Source organism: Ovis canadensis, chromosome 1 (genome assembly GCF_042477335.2).
Source record: "Ovis canadensis isolate MfBH-ARS-UI-01 breed Bighorn chromosome 1, ARS-UI_OviCan_v2, whole genome shotgun sequence".
Lineage (NCBI taxonomy): Eukaryota > Metazoa > Chordata > Mammalia > Artiodactyla > Bovidae > Ovis > Ovis canadensis.
Genome location: NC_091245.1, coordinates 33,429,970 through 33,437,598, shown reverse-complemented (window position 1 = coordinate 33,437,598; position 7,629 = coordinate 33,429,970).

Below are 7,629 nucleotides of genomic sequence, written 5' to 3'. Positions count from 1 at the left end.
ATGGGGAACATGAATTTCAATCCAACAGGTGAAATTAAGTTTCTGAAATTTCGGATCCTTAAGAAACAGGACTCCTCTACGTTAATGGAATACACTTTGTTATTGATGGAATTTAGCCTGAACTCTCATTTATCAAACATCTATTATGTGCTAGGAACAGCCCTCAGTTTTTAAAAAATACATAATCTCATTTAATTCTCACTACAACTTTTAATGGGAGGCAGCATTATCCTCATTTTTCAAAGGAAGGAAGTAGGGTGTGTAGAAACTCAATGACTTTGCCAAGGTCACTCTACTTAGTTATGGTTAAATTCAAGCTTTTATCCCAGATCCTCCAGGTGCTTGGGCTTCAGCTCCTTTTTATCCCTGAAATATCTGATACTCTTAATAACAGTTTGATGATATCTTCTGGCCTCATTTTCCAGTCTTTAAACTTCCAAAGTTTTCAAGGTTACACTCTAACTCCCTAGTCCCTTTCCCCAGAGGGTCTTGATTTTGATAACTGCGAGTTAAGGTTTGTTTGAATAATCCATTACCGTAGAGAAAATTACCTTCTCATTATGAAGTATTCTGTGTCACTTTCATACTAATTACTCTAACAGTATTTATTGAGGATTAATGACTGAGCAATATTTTATTAATAACCAACTGGCATTTATTATTGCATAAATAATAAATAGACAGAGTGCCTCATTAAATATAAATGCATTTTTTATTTGGGCACCTTCATCAAAAGTGTTGCCCAAAAATGTTTGCATTGATTAAAAATCTCATTAAAATGGTTGATTAATTTTGCCTTTGTGCCCCAACCCCAACCCCAGAATAGAGTCCCTGGCAATTCAAACACAATAGGTAGACTTTATGGTTATTCATCAGCCTGTCAGGAGAGGCCCCTTTAACAGTGCAAAGCTCCTATGCATCAGTTGCCATGAGAACCTTAATTTTTTGCCTCTCATTTTGTTATAGTTACATCTGCAGTGCTCACCTGGTGTGAAGGGGTTCCTGTATTTACAAGCTTGAGGAACTGTAAGTTGTTCCTCTGAGATCATGGACTTAAAGAAGAAACATACTGTTGAAATGGTCTTGCCTCTCATTTATAGCCAAGGAAACAAGTCCAGAGAGGGGTAGTAAACTTCATGGATGTCACACAGACTGTTATCAGCAAAGCAGGTCCTCTGACCCACAGCGTTCCACCCTGCTTGGTTCCAGGAGTTCTCTGGGCATACTCTCTGCTTGAACGGAGGGGCTCATCCATCTGCCAGGCTTTACTGGGTTCCTTCCGTTTTCCTTTCCCTTCTTTATTTATGGCTGTGCTGAGTCTTCGTCGCTGCGTGGGCTCTTCTCTAGCTGTCGTGAACGAGGGCTGCTCTTCGGTACAGTCCTCACGCTCCTCCTTGCAGCGGCTTCCCTTATTGTAGAACGCAGGCTCTCGGGCGCGCGGGCTTCAGCAGCTGTGGCTCCTGGGCTCCAGAGCACAGGTTCAGTGGTTGTGGCGCTCAGGCTTAGCCGCTCCACAGCATGTGGAACCTTCCCAGACCGCGGATTGAACCTGTGTCTCCTGCATCGACAGGCAGATTCTTTACCACTGGCCCACCAGGGAAGCCTTTCCTTCTTTTTTTCTTTAATCACTAAATAATCCAAATATCACATAGCTGCCGTACCTTGTTAATAGTTACATTCAAAATTTGCAGGTTGAAAGCCCCTCCCCCCAATTCCATCACCTTTCAGAGTTGCCCACCTTGAGAATCTCCAGGTATGCCTAAGGGACACCCACCTGTTCTCATAAAACTAGTCTATCTGTGACACCTGTCATATCTGCTGCCCTCTCTCACTGGTCCAAACCCTACCTTGTTGCTCTCCAGTCTCCAAGCCCTGGGAAGAACCCTCTCTACAGCTTCCACAGTCATGCCTGTTAGGAGAAGGCAAGTGTCCATGCAGAGCTGCTTCCTTCCCATGCCCCAGATCTCCTGGTCCTGCAGATGGTGGAGCGAGCTGGGCATCTGTGAAGAGCAAGGCCCATATCCCAACTCCGGCCTCACTCTGAGCATCTGGGCCCCACAGCAGCTTAGCCTACATTCCAAGTCTCACAGTCTCTTATGGACACAACTGCTTAGCTTCTGCCTCTGCTTTTCTGCCCACATGGACTCCAACCAAGGCTGGAAATTAAGTGCAGGGCGGGTGCCCTCCTCTTCCACTTTTTGTCCTCCTCCTCACCCCAAAGGCTCTGGTTCCAAATTCCTTCCTCTCTCAAAGAAAACAATAAGAGCTTTTACAGATATAGAGAAAAATATAGTGGTTAAGGGGGAAAGGAGCACTATAGCGGGGGAGGGTGGTAAGAGGTCCAAACTATTAGGTATAAAATAAGCTCTAAGGATAAATTGTGCAGCATGGAGAATATAAACAATATTCTATAATAACTACAAGTGGAGTATAGTCTTTGAAAATTGTGATCCACTAGACTGTGTACCTGTAAGTTATGGAATATTGTACAGTAAATATACTTTAAGAAAAGTTCTTGTATATGTTATCAAGATCAGCAGATGCCCAGAGAAATCTCCAGCCCATCACTTCCCCGTCCAAACTATGCATCACTTTTGTCTTGACTGGGATGCCTTGCTCTACACACACTTCAGTCCCTTTACCCTGTGCCTTTAGCTGCTAGTCTTTCCTTACTAACCAGAAGCCCTGCCCCTACAGCTGTTACTATTGTTAGTTTACACCGGGAATTAAAGCATGCTTCCTCTAGCAGTAGGCTTGCCTGTGTTCCCCAATAGACTGGGATTTTTTTTAATGGCAGAGATTGCTTTGATTTTAAATATTATTTCTATTATTTAAATTCTGTAACTTCAGTACTTAGCCCAGATTCTGGTACATAGTAGGATTTTCAGCGATACCAGTTAAATATTTTTGAACAAATGACTAAATGCCTGTTTCCACTGGAGTTGAGATGGTAGGAGTCAGTCCAGCCAAGCTTTCTTTGACCTGAGCATTGGGCTGAGCATTGGGCTGAGCTGTTGAATAAAGGTCTAGTCCAATTTCTAGCTTGAACCAGCACAATGAGCTCTAAAACGTGACATTTGCATCTATTTCACTAAGAATCTTGCACTCTCCCTATCTCCCCAAATCCTGTAACAATAGAAGTCCTCATTCCACTAAAACTGTGTCATTTCTTTAGCGTTTTGAGGGTTAGAAACTAGGACAAGACTATCAGCCAAATGCAGCGGGTACCAGTGTACTGGCTGTATATCTTATCAGATATTCAAAAATGCAGCAAGAAATGTCACGGGGAGCTTTCAACAAAAATATTTAATTAATAGCAACAGCTACAGAAATGAATAACAGCATCCAGGCAATTACAGCGTTCAATAAAACAGCTCTCCGAGGATGGGGTGGCAGCAGATTACTGACTGATGGACTGCATTTAAATGTGTTATCTGCTCATTGGAAAGACCCCGGTGGGTCCCTCCCCTCCAAGACATGGCCAGCAGTATTATTATTATTATTATTATATCTTTCTTCTTTTTAATGGAGTAACAAATTGAATTATCTGGGAGAGTGGTCAGAGATTTCTGACCCTCTCAGAAATATCCATTGATTCTGTGGTCCTCCCAAACAATATTGGGGTGACTGGAAGGATAATAAAAAATACCCTAGGGCTTCCCTGGTGGCTCATTGGTAAAGAATCTGCCTGCCAATGCAGGAGACACGGGTTCTATCCCTGGTCCAAAAAGATCCCGTATGCCGTGGAGCAACTAAGCCTGTATAACACAGCTACTGAGACTGTTCTCTAGAGCCTGGGAGCCATGGCTGCTGAGCCCATGAACCTCAGCTGCTGGAGTCTGCATGCCACAGAGCCATGCTCAGCAACTAGAGCAACCACCACAGTGAGAAGCCTGTGTACCACACCCGAAGAGCAGCCCCCAGTCACTGCCCACTAGAGAAAAGCCTGCACAGCAATGAAGACCCAGCAAGCCAAAATTCTTTTAAAAAATAATTATTTTATAAGCACTCTAAGTGTGGTGGCTTAGTGGGTAAAGAATCCACCTGCAATGTAAGAGACGCAGGAGACCCGGGTTCGATCCCTGGGTTGGGAGGATCCCCTGGAGGACGGCATGACAACCCACTCCAGTATTCTTGCCTGGAGAGTCCCGTGGACAGAGGAACCTGGTGGGCTGCAGTCTATGGGGTCACATAGAGTCAGACATGACTGAGCAACTGAGCACGCATACATGCAAATGTGGTTGCTTTAAGGTACGTTCGGTTTAGTTCAGTTCAGTCACTCAGTCTTGTCCGACTCTCCCCATGGACCCCGTGGACCCCAGGGAAGCAGCACATTAAGCTATGAGTGCTCATCAAGTGTTAATTGAGAGTCAGTAGGGAAACTGAAAGTTCTAGTCCTGGGTATATAACCTTGGATAAGTTCTGTAAATTTTAGGGTAATTTTCTTACTTGTGAAATGATATATTCTAGGTTTGCATGTGTGGGCAGTGGGAAAAAAGTGTTTCATGGAACTTCTAATATTAATACACTAGCCACCAGGACACCTTGCTCTTATTCATGATACGGTAACAGAACCTTTCTTCATATTCCGCATCACCATTTCCATAAGCATCTTTTTTAAGGTCTCAAAACAGCCAGACAGACTCGCAAAGGTACTTTGGAAAGAAATCTGAGGAAACTGATGGCTGGGTAAAGTCTCTAAGCCGCAACTTGTTTAGTTGCTAAATTATGTCTGACTCTTTTTGTGACTCCATGACCTGTAGCCCAAGCTCTACTCCTCTATCCACGGGATTTCCCAGGCAAGGATACTGTAGTGGGTTACTATTCCCTTCTCCAGGGGATCTTCCTGACCCAGGGATGGAACCAGCATCTCCTGCATTGGCAGGTGGATTTTTTACCACTGAGCAACCAGGAGTCAAGGAAATCAACCCTGAATATTCATTGGAAGGACTGTTGCTAAAGCTGAAGCTCCAGTACTTTGGCAACCTGATGCAAAGAGCCGACTCATTGGAAAACACCCTGATGCTAGGAAAGATTGAAGGCAAAAGGAGTAGAGGGTGATAGAGGATGAGATGTTTAGATAGCATCACCAATTCAATGGACATGAATTTGAGCAAACTCCGGGAGATAGTGGGGGACAGAGGTGCCTGGCACACTATAGTCAATGGGGTTACAAAGATTCGGATACCACTTAGCAATTGAACAACAACAATAACAAAAACGTATACTGAGGCTTACCTAGTGTGTGATTGTGATGATGAAGGATGTTCTTGCATATGGTAGCAGTTCGATATATAGTTACCCTTTCTCTCCTAGGTAACTCAATCAGGGCTGGGGAGAGAGAATTTGATTTCCTGATCACCAGAGGCTCCCGGATCAGGACATGGACCCATGTCCTGGATAAATAGGAGGAAGGCCAGTCTAGCAAGGAGAACACAGCATCTAGAACTATAGTAAAATATCTTTATAAGGATCCAAGGGAGTGTAAAGCCTCCATGTGAAATGCAGAGTTGTATTATTGTAAGGTTGACATGATGCCCAGGATATGTGTCCTACGGAGAATGAACCAACCACCAATCATTTTCTAGCTTGATTTGCATTCCATGGGACACAGTGTTGTAGGATGTTACCGTAAAGGAAGTGTTAACTGGTGGGAGTTCTAGAAAGTCTCTGGCACCAGGAGATTGTAGGTCGTCCAAATATAGTACATTAACACTTGGGAGATTGGTGAATTTCTCTGGATAACGACATAGGTTATAGTGTCCCTCAGCAGTCTTTGTACTGAAATGTGTTCATTCGTATCTGTCATCTGCTCAGTTGTGAGTCTTTTTCTAGTCATTCAACAAACATTGAGTGGGAAAGATATAGTATGCCAAGCAAAATATTAAGCAGTAGGGATACTAGGGTATGTAATGATCTAGCAGGAACCACAGATATTAAGGAAAATTTTGCACAAATAATTAACTGTCATAAAATCCTTGAAGGAAAAGTAAAGTATTCTGGAGTGCATAGAACAGGGCAAGGCTAAGCCTTAGTCCAGATGAGTCTCATCCATGAATAGCCAAAGCAATCTTGAGAAAGAAGAATGGAACTGGAGGAATCAACTTGCCTGACTTCAGGCTCTACTACAAAGCCACAGTCATCAAGACAGTATGGTACTGGCACAAAGACAGACATATAGATCAATGGAACAAAATAGAAAGCCCAGAGATAAATCCACACACATATGGACACCTTATCTTTGACAAAGGAGGCAAGAATATACAATGGAGTAAAGACAATCTCTTTAACAAGTGGTGCTGGGAAAACTGGTCAACCACTTGTAAAAGAATGAAACTAGATCACTTTCTAACACCGCACACAAAAATAAACTCAAAATGGATTAAAGATCTAAATGTAAGATCAGAAACTATAAAACTCCTAGAGGAGAACATAGGCAAAACACTCTCAGACATAAATCACAGCAGGATCCTCTATGATCCACCTCCCAGAATTCTGGAAATAAAAGCAAAAATAAACAAATGGGATCTAATTAAAATTAAAAGCTTCTGCACAACAAAGGAAAATATAAGCAAGGTGAAAAGACAGCCTTCTGAATGGGAGAAAATAATAGCAAATGAAGCAACTGACAAACAACTAATCTCAAAAATATACAAGCAACTTATGCAGCTCAATTCCAGAAAAATAAACGACCCAATCAAAAAATGGGCCAAAGAACTAAATAGACATTTCTCCAAAGAAGACATACGGATGGCTAACAAACACATGAAAAGATGCTCAACATCACTCATTATTAGAGAAATGCAAATCAAAACCACAATGAGGTACCACTTCACACCAGTCAGAATGTCTGCGATCCAAAAATCTGCAAGCAATAAATGCTGGAGAGGGTGTGGAGAAAAGGGAACCCTCCTACACTGTTGGTGGGAATGCAAACTAGTACAGCCACTATGGAGAACAGTGTGGAGATTCCTTAAAAAATTGCAAATAGAACTACCTTATGACCCAGCAATCCCACTGCTGGGCATACACACCAAGGAAACCAGAATTGAAAGAGACACATGTACCCCAATGTTCATCGTAGCACTGTTTATAATAGCCAGGACATGGAAACAACCTAGATGTCCATCAGCAGATGAATGGATAAGAAAGCTGTGGTACATATACACAATGGAGTATTACTCAGCCGTTAAAAAGAATTCATTTGAATCAGTTCTGATGAGATGGATGAAACTGGAGCCGATTATACAGAGTGAAGTAAGCCAGAAAGAAAAACACCAATACAGTATACTAACACATATATATGGAATTTAGGAAGATGGCAATGACGACCCTGTATGCAAGACAGGGAAAGAGACACAGATGTGTGTAACGGACTTTTGGACTCAGAGGGAGAGGGAGAGGGTGGGATGATTCGGGAGAATGACATTCTAACATGTATACTATCATGTGAATTGAATAGCCAGTCTATGTCTGACGCAGGATGCAGCATGCTTGGGGCTGGTGCATGGGGATGACCCAGAAAGATGTTCTGGGGAGGGAGGTGGGAGGGGGGTTCATGTTTGGGAATGCATGTAAGAATTAAAGATTTTAAAATTTAAAAAATAAAAAACTAAAATTTAAAAAAAA